The sequence below is a fragment of the Lygodium microphyllum genome, chromosome 5, assembly GCF_053477565.2.
Source record: "Lygodium microphyllum isolate KBCC chromosome 5, Lygodium_microphyllum_v1.1.10, whole genome shotgun sequence".
Taxonomy (NCBI): domain Eukaryota; kingdom Viridiplantae; phylum Streptophyta; class Polypodiopsida; order Schizaeales; family Lygodiaceae; genus Lygodium; species Lygodium microphyllum.
Genome location: NC_141139.1, coordinates 100342687 through 100367825, shown reverse-complemented (window position 1 = coordinate 100367825; position 25139 = coordinate 100342687). Strand labels below are relative to the sequence as shown.

The 25139-nt window shown below is 43.8% G+C and overlaps 1 protein-coding gene and 1 pseudogene across 1 annotated transcript in view; one reads left to right on the top strand and one right to left on the bottom strand.

Moving 5' to 3' along the window:
* The window catches only part of LOC148036198 (uncharacterized), a 139523-nt gene that overhangs the window by 32462 nt on the left and 81922 nt on the right, over positions 1 to 25139 (top strand). The window lies entirely within an intron of this gene.
* LOC148036201 (uncharacterized) lies at positions 65 to 11903 on the bottom strand (annotated as a pseudogene).

The following is a 25139-nucleotide window of genomic DNA, read 5'->3' as shown; positions in this document are numbered from 1 at the left end:
TCTCTCTATTAGTCGTGTTCACTTCTTTTTGCTCCATTGCTGTACTTCGATCTTACATTTGGTATCAGAGCTGTTTAGCCAGTTTTCTGTCTACTCTCTTCACTCTCAGCTCAGCCCATGTGCTGCTCCTGCCTGTGGTGACCTGTGTTTCTGATGCGCCTGCTATGTTCTCCTCGACCTCTGCAACCTGTTGTGGTTGTTCAGAACAGTCAGAAACCCTAATTCACAGGCACAGTCTAGAATTGCCACGTTAGCACAGGCGCAGTCCAAAAACCTGTTGTGTTTCTGACGCGCCTGCTATGTTCTCCTCGACCTCTGCAACCTGTTGTGGTTGTTCAGAACAGTTAGAAACCCTAATTCACAGGCACAGTCTAGAATTGCCACGTTAGCACAGGCGCAGTCCAAAAAACCCTAATTTTGCAAGCGCAGTCTAGAACTGCCAGTCAGTACCTGCGCAGTCTAGAACTGCTCCAGATCTGTTCCAGCCTGCCACTCAGCAGCCACACAGCTCAGAACTGGTTTTTCTTACTCTCTAGCTGCCACATCAGTATATTTTTCAGATCTGCGGAGCTGTTACAGGTATAGAATTTCAGAGCCAAAGCAAAGGGCTTTTGCAGGAACATGCCAATTTTCGCTTCAGGAAGTGCTTTAGTGCACGAATTGAAAAAAATTACAGATTTTTGGGTTAGAAAATTTGGGTTTTTTGTATTTTTGGCAGACATTGGCACATGTAATGTGTTTTTAGTCTGGAATTGACTAAAACTACGCACATTAGACAGTCAAATTTTTGGGGCTTCTGTGTTTTTAGTACTGCTGAGCACTCTTATTGCCTTGAACAGTGTGTTGTTTGCTGAAATGCAGGAACATGCCAATTTTCGCTTTAGGAAGTGCTTTAGTGCACGAATTGAAAAAAATTACAGATTTTTGGGTTAGAAAATTTGGGTTTTTTGTATTTTTGGCAGACATTGGCACATGTAATGTGTTTTTAGTCTGGAATTGAATAAAACTACGCACATTAGACAGTCAAATTTTTGGGGCTTCTGTGTTTTTAGTACTGCTGAGCACTCTTATTGCCTTGAACAGTGTGTTGTTTGCTGAAATCTGGAAAAATTCAGCACATTGAGGCAGCATTGGTTAAGTGTGACACAATTTGGTGGTTCTTTCGACTAAATTTGGTCGATTATAGCTTGGCATTTGCTGTAATTTTTGGGAATTTGAAGATTTCTAGGTCAGCTAACTTTTGTTATTGCTCTTTTTGCATTTGATTAAAATTTAAGTGACATTTATCATGGCAACTCATGGATAGAATGATGTCCTCACTTATGTTTCGAAAGAGGATAGATTGGATGGGGTCCTTTATGATGAAAAATGTGCTTGTTGCAAAAGGTCTTTGCAATTATGCTAGTGGGGAAGAAGTATATCTTGGTGATTTGGCTCTTGCAACCCCTCCACAAGTAGGGGGTCGTGGACGAAGGCAAGAGGGTGCAATAACTACCTCTCAACAAGTAGCAGGACATGGACAAAGGCAAGAAGTTGCCGCATGGCCACCACCCCAAAGAAGAGCTGCTCATAGGGCTTGGGGCACCAGGGATGCCCAAGCATTGTCACTTATTTCATTGGCAGTTTAGTGGTCCATAATCCTGTATATTTGTTCTGCACTACTTTATGAGTAGCATGGCTTACACTTGAGCATAGGTTTGCTAGTAAGAATGAGGCACACATTTCTTTTTCGAAGGAGCTTGAAAATGTGAAGATGGAAGAAGGTGATGCTATGCAAGATCACCTTAATAAAATTCAGGATTTGCGCGAGTAGTTGATCGATGTAAATGAGTATTATTCTGATGCTCAGATGATTTCTACTACTTTAAACTCCTTGCCACTGTCTTATTTGACCTTCCACACTGCATTGAATCTTACAATGCAGGTTTCTTCACAGCCACTTACTTTTCTTTAGTTGGTTAACTTATTACTCAAAGAAGAGCAAACAAAGAAAAATAGTGGTATGGATGTAGTAGCTTCTGAACAAGCTTTTGTGGCAAAGAAGAAAGGTAAGGGCAATCGGTCCAAGAATGCTCCGCAGAGTTTTGGAACTCTACAGAACAACAAGAAGGGGGGTACACAAGCTAAGAAGGGTAAGTGCCATTATTGTAAAAAGCCAAGTGATCATATCACAGAATGCAAGAAACTCACTGCCAAGAAGAAAAAGGAGTTTGGGATCTATTAATTAGTCAGTTTATTTGGCATCTTCTTACTTTTGCTATGCCATAGGTAGAGTTATGGCATGCTGATATAGGGCATGTGAATTATGGCAGTCTGATGCTTATGTAGCATACTCAGATGTTGGAAGGCTTATCTCTTTTGGAGAGACCTTCTGAGTACATTTGTGAGTGATGCATTTTGGGAAAAATGCATTGGTTTTCTTTCCCTCATGATGTTGCTTTCAGAGCTAAGGCGAGGTTGCAGATTATGCATTCAGATATATGTGGACCCATACAGACAAAGCCATTGGGTGGATGTTTTTGCTTCGTTGCCTTCATTGATGACTTTACATGTTTTTGTTGGGTTTTTTCATTGAGAGTCAGAAGTGTATGATGCATTTTTTGCTTTTATTGCACTTGTTGAAGATCAATCTGGTTGTAAGATTAAGACTCTCCATTCGGACTGAAGAGGGGAATATATGTCTTCATTGCTAAATTCCTTTCTAAAGAAAAAATGTATTGCACATCAGTTTACTATTGCATATACTCCACAGCAGAATGGGGTTGTAGAAAGGAAGAATCGATCACTCATGGAGATGGCTATATGTATGCTCAAAGCTAAGAAATTGGCACATGTTTTTCAGATGGAAGTAGTTATGTGTTCTTGTCATGTTTTGAATAGGTGCCCTACTAAAGCATTGAAAAATATTACGCCTTTTGAGGCTTGGAACAACTGTAAACCTTTAGTTCATCATTTTCGTACCTTTGGGTATCTTGCATAGTGCAAAGTGGAGATATCCTCTTTGCAAGCCTAATTAGCGAAAGCCAAAACTCAAGTAGCTACTGTTATTGAGAAAAAAAGTTATCTTTCTAATGAAAACTAGGAGTTTAAAGACTTAACTCTTGCACATACAATAGAGTTAGAGTCAAAAAACTCAACAATTGACAGCAAAATATCTAGATTAAAGAGTTGAAAGCACAATTGGCTCAATTACGCTGTATTCCATAGTTGGACAATAAGACTATCAAATGTATATTTGTAGCGTGTATACAATAGTGAAAGCTAAGGGTATAGATTGTACGATCCTGTTTCTAAGAAAGTTTTTGTCAGTAGAGATGGGATTTTTGATGGAAAAACAAAATTATCTCTTGTTGGTTATGACACATATCAGGTTGCAAAAGATGTGTTTGAAGGGCTGCTGCCCATTTCTTTTGATGATATAGATGGAGTTTCATTAAATGAACAAAATGTTCAGCCAGCGACTTCATTAAATAATGCAGAAATTCAGCCTATGGCTGATCAGAATATTCAGCAAGATATTGCACAGCAGGTTCAACAAGAGCATGTATATAATCAGGAAGCTTTGTTTAGTGTCCTGTCAACAAGAATGTGGCAGACATTCACCAAAGCTCTTCTTCTCATGACAAATTTGAAGCATTTCGCAATGCTTTAAATTTGATCTCCTTTGGTGGAAGACCCTTGTATGTTGATCACCTAACACTCCAAGGGGGTTTGTTGGGTTTTACTCATGCTTATGCTCACACAGGAGTGTCAATGATCCACATGTAGAACATTGGGGCACTTTTTACTCTCCGTAAGAGAGGTTTTTATTCCCAGTCACTTTTATTTTTATCTGTGTATTGATGTTACACATTTTGATCACTTACCGCACAATACATACATCTGTGTGTGAAGGCACTTTAAGTCACTTTCACAACCCTAAAGTCTAAGGGATGTACTTTGAACTTTTCACTTCACATTCTATTATGCAAACAATCGTGCTATGACCACTTCCGCTCTCTATCAGTTGTGTTCACTTCTTTCTGCTCCATTGCTGTACTTCAATCTTACATATGACCAAGGTCGTCAACAGGCTGGTTCTATAGTACCTTTTACCATGGGTCAGCTTGGGTAGACCCTTCTCTACTTCTTCCGATTGATAGGGAGAGGGTGCTTTTCTTTTACTTCTCCTTCCAGTTTGAGAGGGAGCGGTTTCCTTCTCTTGATAGTGAGAGTAATGATGCTTACAGTTTTTTACTCTCAAACATTTATTTACTTTGTATTGTACATTATGGACATTTGTAACTTCATTTGCATGTAAAAGGGCGCTTAGGCAAGTGTACAATTCGCCTGTGAGGGCACTATCCAAATGGCACCGTTGCATTGCATTCTGCACGAGCATGAAAACTTATCTTCCTTAGAATTATTCTATGTATTCATCTATGTGCATTTATCCCTTTTTGGTTACCATTGGAGTGGGCGACTTTGGAGTATGAAACCGGCATTCCTTCCATGGATGGGTGGTATTTCCTTGATTACAACCTAGTTACAGCAGTAACATTTATTACAAAACTGAGAAATGCAAATTAACTCACAATCTTGGACAATGGACACCTTGTTGGTTCCAAAATTGGTGCCCCTTTCCGTATTTCTTTAAATTAATTGAAGTAGTTGACGTACAATGGATTTTTCCAATCCCTTTTGGTATTCCAACTCCCCTTGCTGTCCGAAATGAGCAGTAAGTCTTCAATTTGATTTGACCCTTGATTCGAGTAGTCAATTGGCCCTTACCCGCTTTGATGGGGATGGAAAATGCTCCAAATTCATTGATTTGCTGGTCTTTCCACTTGAATTTGACTTAAAACAGCTTCAACCTTGCTGAATCTAAGTCTTGGAGCTTCCAATTTTTGACACGCTTTTCGAAGCTGCTGCTAAACCCTAATTTTTGTTGCAGATTAGGGTTTACAATAGAGAAATCTAAAATTTCTTAGCCTCTGGTGATCTCAATGCTGTAATCTTTAGAGCAAGGCTGTAGAAAGGTTGAGAGATGAGAGAGAATGCTGAGGAGAGAAAGTTTAGACTTTCTTCACGAAGAATTGAAGAAAATCAGTCATTTAGTATTGTTACCCTGTCTCAACAGCTTGTAGATATTGTCACTTGTTGTTGATTGGTCTTCTCCCACCCTTGGTTGCCTCAAAAGATCCTCCAATGGCTGTAGATCAGATGAGCAGCATTTCCTCCTTCTCTCTTGCAGGTTGAATGCACTAAAAATGCCTCTCTCCAGTCTCTAAAGACGCTTTTTAGTCTTGCATAGGCATTTTTGACAAGTGGGCCTTCCCAAATGGTTTTCCTAGCATTATCCATAATTAAATATTAATTTTTAGTCTTTAAATATTGAAAATTACTCTAATATTTATTTCGGTACCCAAAAAAATAATTTGATTGGCCAATGATTAACTTGGCTAGGCAACTTTCATTCTTGAGTGTCTTTGCACCATCTTTGACCATCAAATTGGCGTTAGGTACCATTAAATGCCACTTCTCTAGTGTCACCAAGAGACACTTACGAATGACCTAGGCCAACAATTAGCACCAGATACCACCAAGTACCTATGCGGCATAACTGATAGTGACTTTTACCTTTGACATCTTGTGATTTCCTCAGGTTCCGGGCTCGTAAATTTACTCTAATGTTACTTACACCTCACATATGTAACATTTACTTCTTTTTTTTTGGAAAATAAAGTGTGGCTAATTATATTACTTCAGAAAAAACCTGAATACAAGGTAGTGCTCATGCTCAATAGACTAGCTGGAGTTGATGCAGAGTCATAGATATATCAAGTGTACAAGCTTTTCACGGTGGTCTAGGGGGGATGGGGGCAAGAAGCCATGGAGGGGGAGGGGGTGTATCGCCATCTGGGGCTGTCTGCGTGCATCGTGAAAAACAAGTCCAGGCCGCCCCAAGTGTGCATGAAATGAAAACGGAGCTCTTGACGAGCTCGAGACTCGCCCTGCACTTGGTCCCATCGGCCGCGGGGGAAGTGGATGATGGAGGTCCAAAGCTCTGCTAAAGTCGCATGTATTGAAAGTCTCTCTCTGCCAAAAACCTCCTGACACCGCGCCTTCTAGATATGCCATCCAATAAGACTCCGTATGATCTCCCATACCTCAGAGCGGTCTGCTATGGGCTCCAGTACCTGGCGGATGGGTAGAGCCTCCAAACCGACCACTGTGCACGATCCTGCCTCAATAATGAATATCGTGTCTTGCATCCCAGCCTTATACAAAAGGTGACGGCCTTGGGTGATTGCTTGTGAGCAGAAAGCTCCCCATGAGATACATCCAAGGTTGGGTGCTATACGGCGAAGGATCCAGCATGCTCCTCTCCACACAAGCTACGCCACCTCACACGACCAAAGGCAGTTCTTTGGAGTTTCCAGAGGTTGCTGTGTGTAGCATTTACAACCACCCTCTTGCATCTGGGCTAACCAACTTCCCACCGCCAGACCTCCATGTGCCACCAGCCATAAGAAATACGATACCCTCCTCGGCGTCCATCTATCCAATAGGCGGCGCTAGAAGGTTCGTTGGAAAGCCTCTGTGATGCTGTGCTCTGCCCAGTACCTGCTACGCGGCGACGCCCAATCCATGTCCTCCTGCATCTGTACGTGTCTACCAATCTTGGCAGTGTACTCCAGGAACCTCGGTGGCTTCTTGGCGACCGCAGTGGCCAGCCATAGCCACTCTCCTGGATCCCACTCCAGCTCATCAAGTGGCCTGCCCTTCCAAATCCAGAGGCCCCACTCCTTGAGCTCCTCCCAGAAGACATAGGGATCCAGCCGCCATGTCTTCCCCTGAGGGCCAACGACCCAAATCCTCCTCCATGAAAGGACAGCTATCCCCTCATCCTGTTGCTCTCTTTCAAGGGCAAGATGCCTTGCCCCCCTCTTGCACGGTGAATAACGTCCCATGTGGCACGCTACCCACTCTACTTGCCACCTGTAGGGGGATACCTGCTGGTGAAAACCTAGCGGCACATACCTCCCCGGGCTCTACCAGCTCTCGTATCGGGGGGGCAAGCCACTCCTAAGGTATTGCTGCGTTTATCTCCCTTCTTCTCAACTCAACTCCTCGCTGGTAGCCTGATGCTCACTGCAGCACCTCCTCGTCCACCATCGTGTACACCTTCCACCATGTCCTGATGTTGTGGGCCGGGCCGGCCTTCCAATGAGCCCACTGGATGTGGGGGTGCTCGCCAATCTGTATCCCATCCCGATCTCTAACCTGGGGGTTCTAGATCACCGGCTGGCGGTCTATCTCCTCCTGGCAGCTTGGGGGGCTTTGAATCAGGGCCTTATGGAGGCCTAGCCACACACGAAGCAGGCTCTGTAGCAAGGGGGATCTAGCGGGGGTGATCTGGGCCGTCGTGAAGATCCATCTCAGGGACAGCCTCCAATCACCGCCAATCCTCGGTCTATAATCTTGTAGACCCTCCTGCAATAGGACCTTCCAGGTCCGCCCTCTTGGTGTGAGGTCGCAGACTACTAGCTTGCCCAAGAGGGCAAACTCTGATACTCTGGGTCTATGATCCCAAGCCCTCCCTTTGATCGATGCCGGACGATGGTCGCCCATGCCACCTTGGCCCGGGAATCCCTGGAACTGTTTGACCTTGCCCAGAGGAAGTTCCGCACTAGGCGGCGAAGCTGAACTACACAGAACGAGAAGTACCGACATGAGGCGATGTACCAAGCCGTCACTAGGAGGACGTGGTTAACCACCAGGGCTCGATCTGCTAGGGAAAAGATGAGCAGTACTCCAGCAGGTCAGCTTCCTCTGAACAGAGTCAAGGACTGGAAGAATTTGCTGGGTGGGAGTGCTGTCGAGTCCCACCTGGAACCCTCGGTAATGGACGGTCTGCCCTCTGCACACCCATCTAAATCCCAAGTGGACACTCCACTCCGTGCTAGAGTTCGGGTTTGTAAGGAAACCGTCCGACTTTTGCCAATTGATTTTCGCTCCCGCTACAGTACAGAACACCTCGAGAGCCAGCCTCACTCTCTTCAACATCAACTCATCGTCCTCTATGTAGAATGTTGTATTATCTGTACACTCTGAGTCTAACAGCTCCGTCTCCTCTCTCACTGGAAGTCGGAGGCCGCGTAACCCGCTCACACGTGACTTGAGGAAGTGAGACATCGCCTCTGCAAAGAGTTAGAACACGTACGGGGCCAGGGGGCAGTTTGCCGGACCGATCTCTCCTGCCGAAGCTCCTCCCCTTGCTTGCCACCTATGAGAACTCTGCTAGTAGCCGATCTGTAAAGTGCGAGGACCCTGTGGATCCATGCTTGCGATAAGCCCAACCTCACCATGGTGCCCTCTAAGAAATCCCAATCCACCCTATCATAGGCTTTCTCGAAGTCCAAGAGTAGAACAGCTAGTCCCTGACCACTGTGTTGTGCCTACTCTGTCGCCTCAAAGAAGGTGAAGACATTGTCTAGGATGCTCCTATCCTGGACAAAGCCTGTCTGTGTGTCATGAATGATGTCTGGAAGCATAGGGCGGAGTTGCCTACCAATCATCTTTGCCAGTGCCTTATAGGCCACTGACAGTAAGGTGATCGGTCTCCACTGGGATAACTCCAGCCGGTCTCCCCCTTTGAGAGACTGACAAGACCTGCCGAAAGACTCTCTGGCATCTATCGTGAGGTGAAAATCTCCTGGAAGGCCACCAGTAAGGGGTCCTTCACCACCTCCCAGTAGGTAATGAAGAAGGCCTTAGAGAGGCTATCCTCTCCCGGGTATTTCTGCCCATACTGTGTATGGAAAGCCTCCTCTAGTTCCTTCTCTGTGAAGGGGGCTAGGAGGGAGTGTCCCATCTCCTCTGTGACGAGGGACGGGATGTGATCCGAGTCCTGCTGTCTACATTGTTGTCCTCTAGCTGAGGCTCTCCTGCTAGAAAAGGCATCCTCGTGTGGGCTAGAACGAGTCCTCGCATATTGATCCCGAAGGATGCATATTTTCTCTCTTGAGGTGCAGGGCTGGTACACTTGGAAAAACTCCCTGCACATCGTGTCTCCATTCCGCGCTCAGAAGGTTGCTTAGGTGCAGAATGAGAACTCCGAGCGCCTGTCCTTTAGGCCGGTGATGGCTGCTCGCCATAGTAGCAATGGAAGGGAACGGGAACGGGAACATGGGGTCCTAAGGGAACGAGAACGAAGCTGCAAGGGGAACGGGAATGTAAGGGGAACGACTTGTACTATATATATGATTTATATATTTTAAACTATTCATTTATATATTTCATAAAAGCTCTTTGAAAAACACATGTATAGTTGACAAAATATGGCAACTTGGAATTTTAAAGTCTCTCAAAGTAACCATTGGATCATACATGACTGCCATTAGCAGCAAGACTATCCAGAAGACTATCATCCACATTGTCTAAGAAAGCCATATCATCATCAAAATCACATTTCCAAGTTCCAAAGCATCTTGATCATCGGCCATATGTGTAGGCATAGGTGTCTCCCCATCCTCATCATCAGAGGACTCTTCTTCATCAAGAGCTATAAACTTTTTTGCCTTGAGGGAAGTCACATCTGCAAGCAAGCACAAGTTTGCACTGACAAATATCAAGTCATTCACTTGTTTTGTCCCAAACTTATTCGGCTTTTTAGATGCAATATGCCCAAATACACTCCATAGTTGCTCAATGGGAGAGGAGCTTGCACCTTGAGACAAAATCCATACTGCCAATGTTTGAAGCTCAGGTGTACGTGTCCCATAATCTTCCCACCACAAGGCAGCCCCAATCTTAAACCGATCTATTTGTGTATCAGCTGACCCAAACCTTCCTAACTTGTTTCTATAAAAACCAAGTTGATCTTTCACCAATCTTCTCTTAGTATCAATGGGAACCAACCTAGAAAGCACTATGTCCCAACCCTGCATTACCTCTTCATCCTTCTCTTGACCACACCCTTTGAACTTTGGATCTAATACATATGATGTTGCATGCACGCATAGGTGAGTGATAAGCATTCCATCTTGCCTCACATAAATCTCGGACTTCTTGATACTTTGCATCATCCAAACCAACCTGTCCTAGCTTCTCTATCATGCGATCTGCGCCCTCATAGACCTTTCCAATGCATGGCTCTCGTCCATTTGCAATTCGCATCAAGCACATGATTGGCTTCATGACAATATTGATGCTTTTTAATTCATTCCAAAATGCATGATCTTGTATGATGTTCTCCACTGCTATACCAGCCCTTGATCTAGAAGTAGCCCATCCCATCCACTCATTACTTACCACCAATTGCTTCAAGGGTAAGCTTACCTTCTCAAGTCTCTTTGTCATAAGAAAGTTATAGCCAAAGCGCGTCTTAGAGTACTTTAAGAGATCTTTTTTAGGTGATCTCCTGCGGAACTCACTAAGAATGAACTGATGGCTTTGGATGAAACTGATTATATCCTTGCCCTTTTGGATGAAGGGATCAATCCATGACAAGCTACCAATGTCTTTCAACAAATTGCTCAAACAATGAGCAAAGCATGGGCTGAATGTGATGTGTGGATATCTCTCCTTAAGTCTCATACCTACTGCCCTATTTGTTGCCTCACCATCAGCAATAAACTAGATTACATTTTCAGCCCCAACTTTTTCAACACCTTCCGCCCATTCCTCCACAAGTTGATCTGCACTTTTTCCTGTACTTGAGGCATCATGTGAGGACACGAATTGCATCTGTCCTCGGGAATAAGCAACCATCCCATGGATGGACCGTTTTCGAGTATCACTCCACCCATCTGCTATTAAAGAGAGACCATTCTTCTCCCAACATTCTTGCACAGTTGCCAAAGCACATTCAATTGCATCCTTTTCCTTTTGCAACAAAGTGGTACGCAATGTCTCATATGATGGAGGCTTATAGGTTGGACCATACTTGGCAATCTCTTGGACCATCTCAAGAAAGTAGGGAGATCTTATAACATTGAATGCAACATGATCATGGTAGAAAAACCTTGCCATAGTTGCATCCACTCTATCCTTTTTACGAGGATCCCAAGCTGTTTCCAAGGTTTGTTGCTTGCTGCATTTTCCATGATGGGATTGTGAGGATGCAAAAGTTCCAAGTCCCCCATGCATGGCTCCATCATCCATGACTATATCATCAGCTTGTCCATGAAAAAAAAATGCATGAATTGCTTGCTTTTTCCTTGCACATGCTTTGTCTTCTTCACTTGGGTACTTTGCCAAGAGCTGCCTTTGCATTTCGGGTGTGGTATTTGGGCAGAAATTTATTTGGGCTGCGATGTCAACATGACATAAGTGTTGCAGGAGACCATACTTTGATGATTTAGACTGTGCACCGAACAAGGTGTCAAGTCTCTTCCATGTATCGTGTGAGGTCTCACAGTTATCCACATGGTGGATATAGCTGTCGTCTAGCTCCAGTTTGATAATGGCCTGGGCTCTGTCATCATTCTTTTGCCAAGTAGTTGCAAGGTCCGCATCCCGAGGTTTCTTCTCTTTGCCATTTGTGATGGCCCAGAGACCCTTCTTCATCAAGATGAGCTTGATGCGGGTTTGCCAGGTGTGAAACCCAACTCCTTTGAACTGAGGCGTCGGGGAGTCTTTTCCCATGCTGAAGAGCTGAAGCAGCAGCAAATTAGTTCCAAGATTCTCAGATTTTACAAGTGAAAGAGCAGATTACAATGTGTCAAGAGACACAAGTAATGGTAGTGTGAAAACACTACCACATGATTGGATCCTCCTTTTTTCAATTGCTCACACCTTTTGCATTTCCATTTCTTTGCACCTCCCTTTGATGCGTAATGGTCCACTTTCTCAACCTTGTCCCACCAACTAGGCTGAGATCGCTTATTGCCCAAACGCTTTGATCCCAAGGAAGCCATGACTTCTATAAATTCAGGAATCAAAAGCATTAGTCGATCCTCCATGAGACTCAGCTTGTTTTAAGAGAGAGAAAGACTACTGTGAAAATAGAGCTGTTTTAGAGAGAGAGAGAGAGAGAGAGAGAGAGAGAGAGCTGTAATTAGTAAAAGAAAAGGCTGATAGCTGTAAACAGTAAAATCTGAGGCTCTAAGCTTGTTTTCTGAGAGAGAGAGAGAGAGAGAGAGAGAGAGAGAGAGAGAGAGTTGTAAAAACAAAGCTAAGATAGAGAGAGAGAGAGAGCTGTAATTATTCCGAAATGGGAGGGGGAGAGAGAGCGAGCTGTAATTATTCTGAAATGAGAGAGAGAGAGAAAGAAGAAAGTTATATTAACGTCTACAATAGGCCAAGTTGGCCTATAAGACCAAAATGTTGCATACAAATGTCTGGGAGATTTCAAAAGTCCCAATGAAGCTAACATTTATGCTATGTTGAACTAAATTGAGTAGGTACAAAATGATATCTGGACTAGATACAATCTAGAGGTACTCCCAGTGCGGTGTGGAACTGCTCCTGGGGTGTTCATCCTAAGATGTCCCGCATGGGTCGGTCTAGCATGGAGAGGCTAAAGCGGCGGGGCAGGGCCTTCCGATGGCGGCGTAGTATCCCTTGTATCTTCGACCAGTGTCTTCTGCGGGGACGGGGGCCGGCGGGGCGTGGTCGCCGGGCTTTACCTCTTGCAGTGGCTATTTCTAAGGTGGTCCCCGGGGGACGGGAGGCCGGTTGGGCTGGTGGGGCCTCGGTGGTGGGGAGGGTAGCTGGTATTTGGTAGACGTCGTTGAGTGTGCGTTGGTTGGTGACTCCTTGTCTTTGCTCCGTGGTTCGTAGGAGGTGGTCTCTGTGGCGTCGTATTTCCAGTAGAAAGAGCCCCAGGCATCTCTGGTCTTTGAATTCCATCACCTTGGAGAGTGGTCCGAATCCTTCGCTGAATAGGCAGTTTTCTAGCAGACAGTTTTCTCTTACCTAGAGGTTGAAACAAATGCACGCGAGTCGCAGCACACAGCGCCCTGCTCCCAACAAGTCCGACAGTTTGCATGCCAATCGCCACAATCCGGACACCTCGTGGTTACTTTTGGCAATCGCAATAGTACCCGTCACTTTTTTAATGTTCCCCTTTGGGGAACGGCAATATCCACGTTCCCTTTCACGTTCCCCTAGCCGTCCTTCACAGGCGTTCCCGCCAGCGTTCCCCACGTTCCCCCACGTTCCCCCGGCCATTTCCCCTTCACAAGCGTTCCCACGCAGCATTCCCCCGTTCCTTTGGCATTTTTTTGGTGTGGAACGTGTTCCCACGTTCCCAAGGGGGTGGAACGGCATTCCCTTGCTACTATGCTGCTCATGCGCGGACCTCCTGTGCGTGGAGGATGGGATCCCCTGGTGCCTCCTGTAGTAATCTCTGCGTGGCTGCTAGGTCCCGCCGGAGAGCTCTCTTCTCCTCCCAGCTTTGCTGCCCTGGCCTGTAGGGCTGCCTCCTAGCAGATACTGCTCGACTCGGCTAGGACCTCTACAACATCCTCTGCGATCCGGTCCTTCTTGCCCCACTCTCTCGTCCAAATCTGCTCAATCTGTCTCTTCACCTCCTCCTTCCTATAGATTCAGTTAGGGATCCGATAGGATCCTGTGTCTAGGATAGATGGTGGGGGATCAAGTGTCAAGAGAACCATGCAGTGATCGGACAAAGTGGTGCCCGCCAACTGCCCTACCTGGCCTCCATGAGAGCATCCCCACTCTCCCACATAGAACTTGTCCATCCGCTCCAACAGGACTTCACCTAGCCGCCTGTATCCCCAAGAGAAGTCCAACGACCTCTCCTCTCTTTGGAATGTTGGGTCTCTCCAAGCATCGCGTGCTCCTATTGCCAGTAGAAAGACCTCCCATGCCTCCTGCTCCTCCCCGGCCATGCCCTGGTAGTATCGGCCTCTGCCTTGCTGGTCCTCTAAGGCCTCCAGTTTGTTGAAGTCTTATCCAACAATCCAGGAGTCCACCTCTGAGAGTCCTACTGCCATCTCCAATCAGAACGTGCTGCGTGCCCTAACCTCAGTGGAGGCATAGACATTGAGGACTCCAAGGCACGAGTCCCCAATATCCAATCTGATCCATAGAATGCTCCCTGCCACTATTGTCCCGTGGTCTTGTACACAGGCAGTGAGACTTGGGCCAATAGAGGTGCATACGCCTCCACTCTTGCCGTGGGCACCGATGGTGTGCTCCCAGTAAGTGTGTGAACTGCACGGGAGTACCTTCCCTACCTGATGGGCCTGGGCGGGATTGAGCTTGTGCTCTTGTAGAAGTAAGATGTCAATCCGTCCAGCAAGGGCAGGGTACAGCTCCTGCCGAACAATCAACTTCTTGGAACCATGTGCTCCACTATAGTGGAGGCTATTCACATTCTAGGATGAAAGATGTAAACTCATAGGGAAACCTGTGACTGACCGAACAAGCATCTGTTCCGTGTGGAAGCTGCTGAGACAAAGAAGAGCTATGAGGCATGCGGAAACGCTTCGCTGCCGGCCTAGATGGTGAACTCCATTTCCCCATGGTAGTTGTTATATTAATAAGGTAAATTACGGGAAACAGGCACGAGGGATGATCGTTCGGGGGCCTTGGGCGCCCGAACAGGATTTAGGGGAGCCTAGAATTAAAGAGAGTCCAGGAATAGTAGGACTCACCAACAAGTGACGGCTAGCAATCGGATTACGATGAGAGTTGCTAGCAATAACTAGGCAAGGCTGGGAGGAAAAAAGATCTCGTGTCCTTTGAGTGTCGGACTGTGTTCTCTTCCGTTCTCTTCATTTTATCGGCCGATTTATAACATTGGTATCAGAGCTGCCATCGCATCCTGTTGGAGCTGTCGGGTTTTGATTTTGTTAGTCATTCGCGAAGTCTTTTTCAGGCGAGGGCTAGGCGATTTGACGGACACGCCACCCGTCATACGTTTAAACTGGCCGTGGGGAGACGAAAAGCGTGAGACGCCGCAAGGAGACGTCTCTTCGCGTGAGACGCCGCAGGGAGACGAAAAAGCGTGAGGCAGTATACGCCGTAGGGAGACGAAAAGCGTGAGACAGTACTTCACGTGCCTCACATCACACGATTGTCTTCGGAGAGCAGTCATTCAATGGATTCGTCACCAGATGACTGAAGTTAGGAGTCAAATCCGTTACTAGCTGACTGAAATCAGTCAGACCCGTCCTACACATAAAAGATATACTGGTGGTTCACGTGATAGCCCCGTTTTCTGCCAAAGAACTTCATTTCCAGCGTGACTGGCTTAGTTCGGGAAGATAAAAATTATTCCTCACTCTTCGGGCTTATTAATAAAATCAACAACAGTTGCCCTGTCATTATAACCAGGGAAGTACTTTACTTTGTATGCAAATTTCTTATCTTTGCTTTCCAATTCCAGTGTATTAATGTTAGAAAAAGGGAAAGAAGGAGTAATGGAAGGTTCTAGTTCTGGGGACTACCCTATGGTAGATCCCCATGAAACGGAGATGCAAGAAGAACAGTGGGAAGAATTCTTTGCCACACGAGAACAATTTGATGATCTAACTGCTCGTGTGCAGGCACAGGGGGTTCAAATGGAATTTTTAACTCAAACACTTACTGAAATAAAATCTCAATTAACTTTATTACTAGAAAGGGATAAAAATAAGATAGAACCCTCGGATATCCCATCTTCATCGAAAGATTTAGATGTGACTATGCGAGATCCTAAGGAACCCCACCACAAGTTGAGGGATAATCCAGTTCTAAAAGATATGAAACCCCTTCAGTTTCATGGGGAGGAAAAAGATAGAAATAAAGACACTATCTTTAATTTCCTCCAAAAATGGGAAGATTTACATAAACTTAAAAATACTCCACCACATCTCCAAGCACTGGAGGCCAGTTTAACTTTGGGGCCAAAAGCGTATAAATGGTGGCGAACTTTAAAGGAGGCAAATAAAATACCTGAAACTTGGGCTCAATTTGAATCCGTCTTTTTGAAAGAATTCCTTTCTGAAAATGGCATTTTCCTTTTAAATTTGCCCACAAATTTTGAGGTTTCCAATTCCTTAGACTTGGGCTCCGTATCAGTGAGACTAGTGAGTGTACCTGGACACGTACTATCTTCATTGATTAATGCAAATTTAATTGCCTCTTCTAGCGTCTTAGGTGAACTCCTTTTTACTTCCTTTTTATAGGCCTTATCTAGTCCCCTAATGAATCCTCTTGTTTTTTGAAATTCATCTATTCCTTCCAATTTGAGGATTATCTCACGATATTTCATTAAATATCCCTTTTAATGTCACATTCCACACTTATGACCTTAATGTGACATTAAATATCACTTTTAATGTCACATTAATGTCACATTTCCTTCCCCTTAAGAATCGGTTTCGTCCTCGAAAACGATATTTGGAAGGTCTAACTGTAAATCGGGAAACCTTTTCTTTAAAGTACTTACTCGCTCCCATGTTGAGCTTTCTTCTGAACAATCTTTCCACTTAACCAAACATTCTTGATAAATAGTATTCCTCGTTCGTCTATTACGAACATTTAATATTTTTTCTGGTTCATGTGGATTAGATTGGTCATAGAATAACTCCTCAATATCATCATTTAAGATTAGATTATCCAAATCACCCAGCTTCTTCCTAATTTGCTTACATGAAAAACTGGATGTATTTTACTACCAGCAGGTAGTTGGAGCTTGTAAGCCAATTCTCCCACCCTTTTAAGTATTATGAAAGGACCACAATACCTTGGTGAAAGCTTTGGACAATGTCCCTTTTTCATAGTTTTAGTTTGTTCAGGCACCTTAAGATAGACCAATTCTCCTTCTTCAAAGGAGATGTCTCTTCGGTGAGGATCTGCATATGCTCTAGCTCGACTTTGAGCCTTTTTAATATTTTCTTGAGCAAATTTTAACATATTATTCATATCCTCCAAAAAGTCTTTAGCTGCCTGAACCTTTTCCTTATGCAGTCCTACTGCAAAAGGAGCTCTGGGCTGAAACCCATACATCAACATAAATGGACTATATCCAGTGGAAGAGTGTTTGGCACTGTTATATGCAAACTCTGCTATCGGTAAATACTCTTCCCAATTAGTTTGCCTTTTGCTTACATATGCCCTAAGCATATCTTCAAGAATTTGGTTAACCCTTTCAGTTTGCCCATCTGTTTGCGGATGATCCGCCGTACTCATGCTAAGTTTAGTATCCAATTTCCTAAATACCGCACGCCAAAAATGGCTATCAAATTTTCTATCCCGATCAGAAACTATATTTGCCGGAAGGCCATACAATCGGTATATGTTCTCTATGAACAATCTAGCCAATTCTGGTGTTTTAACATCAGTTGAAGTTGGAATAAACCTAGCCATTTTGGTTAACCTATCCACAATTACCCACACAGAGTCGTGCCCCCTCTGTGTTCTAGGTAAAGCAACAATAAAATCCATGGAGATACTCTCCCATTTTCCCGAAGGAATTTCTAATGGATGGAGAAGTCCTCCCATTTTTAATTTTTCAGCTTTATTAACCTGGCATTTATTACATTTGACCACATAGTCAAGGACGTCCTTATTCATTCCAGGCCAAGACTATAAGTCTTATTAACTCCTGGATGTCCCTCACTAGGGGTATCATGACACTCAAAGAGTATCTGGCGCCTTATTTCTATATCTTTCGGGACACATACCCTACCCTTGTAGAGTAAATAACCATTATCAATGGTAAAATTCTTCCACTTGAATCCAGTTTGAGCAACCCCTGATGCTCCATTTTCTAGTTGAACATCCTCAGATATTCCTTCCTCAGTAGAAGCACTTTCATTTGGATCCCCATTTTTTATTGCTTCCCATATGTTGGAATATGCCGGATCAACCTGGCATTTCCCTTTTAAAGATTCAAGCAAGCTGGAAGTGAACTGAGTAAAACTCAATTCATTAATGATGGGCATTCTGCTGAGTGCATCAGCTACTATATTATACTTTCCTTTTCTATATCTTATTTCATAGTCGAACTCTTGGAGGAGTTCGGCCCATCTGGCTTTACGCCCATGTAAATCTGGTTGATCATTAAGCCACTTAATGCTTTCATGATCCGATAAAATCAAAAGTTTGGCACCATACAAATAGTGCCTCCATTTTTTCATTGCATGTACTATAGCATACAGCTCCCTCTCATAAACAGAATAATTCTGTTTTGCACGATCTAATTTCTTGCTTTCAAAAGCAACTGGTCGACCTTCTTGTAATAAGACCGCGCCTATTGCCTTATCACTGGCATCAGCTTCAACCACAAATGGTTTATTGGGATCCACTATTAATAATACTGGAGCTGTATCAATAGCTACCTTAAGTTTTTGAAAACTTTCATTTTGGTCTGTTCCCCAATTAAAACTTTTCCCTTTTCCTTAAGTTGGTCTGTCATTGGAACAGCTATTTTGGCATAATCTCGAATGAATCTACGATAAAATCCAGATAAACCTAGGAAGATCTGCAGCTCTTCCAGGTTCCGTGGAGGTGGCCATTCAATAATTGCCCTTACTTTTTCTGGATCCATGTTGATTCCCTCTTTCGAGATTATATGCCCTAAATATTTGACCTCTTGTGCAAAGAATTCACATTTAGTTTTCTTCGCATAAAGGGAATGTGTTCTTAACAGTTGGAATACTAATTGTAAGTGTTCCAAATGTTCTTCTCTTGATTTACTAAAGATCAAGATATCATCCAAAAAGACTACTACAAAATGTCCTAGATAGGGCCGTAAAACACTATTCATCAGCTTCATAAAGGTAGCTGGTGCATTAGTGAGGCCAAAAGGCATCACCAAAAAATCATAATGCCCGTATCTAGTACGAAATGCCGTTTTGGAAATATCTTGTGCCTTAATTCTTATTTGGTGATAACCTGATCTTAAATCTATCTTTGTGAAGAATTTTGCCCCTTGCAATTGATCAAAAAGATCTTCCATTCTGGGCATAGGAAATTTATTCTTCACCGTTATTTTATTAAGTGCTCTATAGTCAACACAAAGTCGCATAGAACCATCTTTTTTCTTTACCAATAAAATTGGTGAAGCCCAATGTGAATTACTAGGTTGAATAAATCCTTTATCCAGGTAATCCTTAATTTGTCTCTCAACTTCTTGATGCTGTGTTTCACTTAACCTATACGGTGGTTTTGAAATTGGGTGTGTATCCTTATTTATATCAATTGGATGATTTATTTCACCCCTATCTGGTGGAAGGCCACTTGGTAAATCAGAAGGAAACACATCTTTAAAATCATCTAACAAACTATTCAATTCATTATTAACATTCAATTCGCAAACATAAGAAAATTGTTGCTTTATATTACAGAAGGTAAAAGTATTCTGTACAGGAAGAGACCATAACATATATACCTCACAAACTTCCTTCTTTATCAGCTTCTGAACTTCAGTAGAACACAGCAAAGGATTATCAGATACTTCATGTTCACCTTGAATGACAAAAGTCTTACCATCCCTTTCAAATTCCAGTGTATTATGGTGATAGCTACGTTTTAAGGATGGTTCCAATCCCCATAGCCACTCCCTCCCTAGAGCAATATCAGCTCTTTCCATATTCATTATTTGGAAATCAAGCTTATCTTTATATCCTTGAATCTCGATTTCCAAATTGGATACCATTGTATCCCATATTTTATTGTCTTGGCCTTGCATTATACGCACAACGTATTGATGCTCACTGTTTTGTTGGGGAAGTTTCAATTTTTTGACAAGTGCATAATTTATAAAATTATGTGTGGCAGAGTCATCAATCATGACTCTAACCCGTTTTCCAGCTATCAATCCATGTACTCTAAGTAAATCATGTGGCCCAAAAGTAGGCTGCCACAAAGAAGTTGACATACAACACTTATGTTGTATATCCCTGTGCAAGACCTCTAAAGATTTATACTTTTCATGACCCTTTAATTCTAAGGTCTGCACTACATGGATTTGTTTTTCTTTTCCCTTGCCCTTGTCCTTTCCTTTGTCTTCCCCCTTTTTCTTTTGAGGGCAATTCCAAGCAGCATGGTTAGGGGATAGGCAATTAAAACACAATTTTTCTTTTTTGGCCTTATCAAAGTCATCAGGACTTAGCTTTGGCCTCATATATGGTTTCTTTTCAAAAGGTTGTTTTTTAGGCTTGAAAAATGGCATTTTTCTTTTAAATTTGCCCACAAATTTTGAGGTTTCTAATTCCTTAGACTTGGGCTCCATATCAGTGAGACTGGTGAGTGTACCTGGACGCGTACTATCTTCATAAATTAATGCAAATTTAATTGCCTCTTCAAGCGTCTTAGGTAAACTCCGTTTTACTTCCTTTTTACAGGCTTTATCCAGTCCCCTAATGAATCCTCTTGTTTTTTGGAATTCATCAATTCCTTCCAGTTTGAGGATTATCTCACGATATCCCTCCAGATATGTCAGTAGGGGCCGTCCCTTTTGTCTGACATAATCCCAATCTTCCCAGTTTCTTTCCATTTCATTTTCAGGAAGAAATTCTTTTAAAAAGACAGATTCAAATTGAGCCCAAGTTTCAGGTATTTTATTCGCCTCCTTTAAGGTTCGCCACCACTTATATGCTTTGGGCCCCAAAGTTAAACTAGCCTCCAGTGCTTGGAGATGTGGTGGGATATTTTTCAATTTATGTAAATCTTCCCATTTTTGGAGGAAATTAAAGATTGTATCTTTATTCCTATCAGGTGGTTTCATATCCTTTAAAACCAGATTATCCCTCAATTTATGATAGGTTTGGGGTTCTTTAGAATCTCGAATGGTCGCATCTAAATCTTTCGATGAAGATGGGACATCTGAGATTTCTATCTTATTTTTATCTTTTTCCAACAATAAAGTTAACTGAGATTTTATTTCAGTAAGTGTTTGAGTTAAAAATTCCATTTGAACCCCCTGAGTTTGCACACGAGCAGAAAGATCATCAAATTGCTCTCTCGTGGCAAAAAATTCTTCCCATTGTTCTTCTTGTATGTCTGGTTCATGGGGGTCTACCATAGGTTGATCCCCAGAACTAGAACTTTCCATTACCCTTTCTTTCCCTTTTTCTGCCATTAATACACTGGAATTGGAAAGCAAAAATAAGAAATTTGCATACAAGATAAAATACTTCCCTGATTTTTAATGGCAGGCTGTGGCTTCAGTTGTGTATGAAGTTTTTCTGCCTGTCTCACAGCAGTCGCAGTCCTATCCGTCTCAGCAATCTGATACTAGCGGCTCCCTTCTGATCTAGTTCTTGCGGATGCTGGCAGCTTCACATCTGATCTGGTTGGTCTTCGCGAATGCTGACGGCTCCACGCTTGGTCTGGTTGGTCTTCGCGACCCTGGTCCTTACGTTTTTTTTTTATTTTTCTGCCCGTAACGTTTTCTGCCGCGGGTCCCCGTAACGTTAGACCAATATTAGATGTCACTTACGTGACGTGGCGCTGCACTTCTAAAGTGACGAGTCGCTTCTCCATTTTCTTCACGGCCCGTCGATTCTCACGCGACGGGACAGGGCAGAAGTGACGGCACGCGACGGGACAGGGCAGAAGTGACGGCACGCTTTCTCATGCGACGGGGCAGGGCACTTCTGACTTCCGTCGACTGATGCTCACACGGCGTTACAAACTGACGACCTGACGGATTCCTTAATGATCAGAAACATAGGCTCTGATACCAATGTTAGATTACGGGAACAGATTTCTTGAAAAGATGGAAGCACGAGATCGTTCATCCTCCCAGCCACACCTAGATAAGTGCTGGCAATCAAACTTATCTCTTTGCCAGCCGTCAACTTCTTGGAGTCCTACTATTCCTGGACTCCCTTACTCTCTAGGCTCCCCTTAACCCCATTCGGGCGCCCAAGAGCCCGGACGGTCATTCTCGTGCATGTTTCCCTAAATTTACCTTAATGTAACATTAAATATCCCTTTTAATGTCACATTCCACACTTATGACCTTAATGTGACATTAAATATCACTTTTAATGTCACATTAATGTCACAGCAGGGTGATTGGATGTTTGAGGAACTTGTTGTGGAGCGCGAATGCCTCCACTATGAAGCCACTGTACCAGGGAACCATATAGATGACCCCCTTCGTGGAAGCATAGGGTGAGCTGGCCACTAGCTCACGGGCTGTCTGTCGAGGTGAGTTGTACCATGAAGATCCCTTGCCCCATGAGAACTGCCTCCACGATCTGCGTAGTGCTAATGTGCAGTGTGGAGCGAAGCCAACCCCGAAGCTGGGCCCTGGATGGGAAGTGTCCTACGACTTGACCGAAGATCACTATTTCTTTTAGCTTCAGCTCTGTGGTGCAGGCTGCTAAGAGTTGTTCCTCAAAGAAGACGACGCGCAAGGTGTTTGACTTGGGGGCACTCTCAGAATGCGTCGGCATCTGACTAGAGGTTTCCATTGCGCGACCCTACTAAGAACGTGCCAGTCACACTGCTGAACCATCGGAGAGGGGAAGGGAGTGTTGCTGCAAATGGAGGGAGCAACGGGGGGGGGGGGGGGGGGGGGGTTTTCTGTTTTCTAATGATGATGGAGGCACCGGGCGCCATGAAATATGTCGTTAGGCTGGAGCTGCGCGGGTAAGAGGCCTGGAGCTGCTGAGTGAAGGAGACAGGGGACAGTGCGGCCCGGGGGGGGGGGAGGGGTGATGGGATGTCAGATTGGGGGGGAGGGGGCGTAGAGGGTAGTGGGCTTGGAGCAGCAGATAGAAGCCGCAGGGTGGGGGGAGACAGCTCGGGGGCGGAATCAGGGCGGGGGAGTGGGGGGCAACGTGAAGGGGGGCTGCTAGCGGGGGGAGCCACAAGGCGGGGGGGGGGGGGGGAGGGGTAAACGGGCGTGGGGCAGTGCGGGAGGGAGGCAACTCGATGGTGAGAAGGTCTGGTGGGGGGAGAGGCACAGCACGCTGCGGGGAGGGACAGGCGGGTAAGACGCAACATTTACTTAACTATGTGATTTAAAATTAATCCACATGTTAAGTGAGGTTTCAAAAATACATGTCCTCATGACAACCCTTCCTCTTAAAATCATCGCAATCATCCTCGATTGCATTGCTAGATGCATCAAAAGCAAAATAGTGGACTGGAATTTCCGCAAGGCATCATAGTTCACAACATTGCGCACTGCTGCTCAACCATTCCATATGCCCAACACATGCTGAAAATTACCAGCCAATCATAACATAACATAAGACTCACAAAGAATCTCAAAAACATTGCCAGATTATCATGTGACATCTCTATTTCTCATGAGCTCAACTCATCTCTCAAAACCAAACCATAGGATAGCATAACCAAGCATAAATCATGGCTAAAACATAAATGACATCATGACATATGCTATTGTCCATGGAACCAGATGTAAACCATTGAAAACTGAGCATAATCAACTGCTGAACTGAGAAGTGATCACAAACTGCTGCAAATGTGACCCCAAACTGATCACAAACTTATTGCAAAAACTGACCACCAATCAATGCAAAAACTGATGCAAAATTGATCCCAAAAGTGACCATAAACAGTTCTCAAGCTGATAAAAAATTGAGCTGAAATTGATTAGAATTTTTGTCTCAAAATTGAGGTAAAATTCATGTTAAATTGATCATAAGCTGATGCAAAAGTATAGTTCTAGTGCTCGGGTGAAACTCATATTCATTTGCATACATCTCACAGTGACTAGTACACTAAGAAGTGACCTCATGGCAGACATATTGTCAGCACAGTACCTTGGATGCATACAGAATACATCCGAGATCCACTACATATGAGACCTGTTCACGACTAGAGGAGTGGAAGTGCTAAGTTGCAACAACTGAGGATGGTTTGCCAAGTCATCCTCTTCCATCCATGGATGGGTGGTATTTCCCTAATTACAACCTAGTTATAGCAGCACCATTTATTACAAAACTGAAAAATGCAAATTAACTTACAATCTTGGACAACAGACACATTGTTGGCCCCAAAACTGGCGCCCCTTTTAGTATTTCTTTAACTTAATTGAAGAAGTTGATGTACATTGGGATTTTCCCAATCCCTTTCGGTATTTCACTCCCCTTGCTGTCCAAAATGACCGGCAAGTCTTCAATCTGATTTGCCCCTTGATTCTGGCAGTTAATTGGCCTTCATCCACTTTGATGGGGATGAAAAAGGCTCCAAATTCATTGATTTGTTGGTCCCTCCACTTGAATTTGAAAAATAGTTTCAGGCCTGTTGAATCTAAGTCTTGGAGCTTCCAATTTTTGGTACACTTCCCGAAGCTGCTACTAAACCCTAAATTTTGATGCAGATTAGGTTTTACAGTAGAGAAATGTGAAATTTCTTAGCCTTTGGTGATCTCAATGCTGTAATCTTCGGAGCAAGGTTGGGAGATTAGAGAGAATGCTGAGAGGAGAGAAAATTCAGACATTCTTTACGAAGAACTGAAGAAAACCAGTCATTTATTGTTGCTGCCCTATCTCAACAACCTGTAGATGTTGTCACTGCTGTTGATTGGTCTTCTCTTGCCCCTGGCTTCCTCAGAAGGTCCTCAAATGACTGCAGATGAGACCAACAACTTCTTTCTCTCTCTTGCAAGCTGAATGTGCTAAAAATGCCTCTCTCCAGCCTCTAAAGACGTTTTTCAGTCTTGCATGGGCATTTTTGACAAGTGGCAGCCTTTTCAAATTGTTTTTCCATTATTATCCATATATTAATATTAATTTTCAGTCTTTGAATATTAAAAATTAATCTAAAAATTATTTCGGTGCCTAGAGAAATAATATGACAGACCAATAATTAAATTGGCTAGGCAACTTCCATTTTCGAGTATCTTTGCACCATTCTCGACCATCAAATTGGCGTTAGGTACCATTAAACGCCACTTCTTTAGTGTTACCATTTGACACTTATGGCCAAATAAATGACCTAGGCCAACAACTAGCACCAAATACCACCAAGTACCTGTACATAACTTATAGCAATGTTTGCCTTTGACATCCAGTGATTTCCTCGGGTCTTGGGCTCATAAATTTACTCTAACCCCAGTTACACCTCACATGTGCAACATTTACTTAACCATGTGATTAAAAATTAATCCACATCTTAAGTAAGGTTCCAAAATACATGTCCTCATGATAGAGTATGTGGACTGTTATACATACTTGGGAGGGAGTTTTATTCACAGGTCCACCTTCTCTATA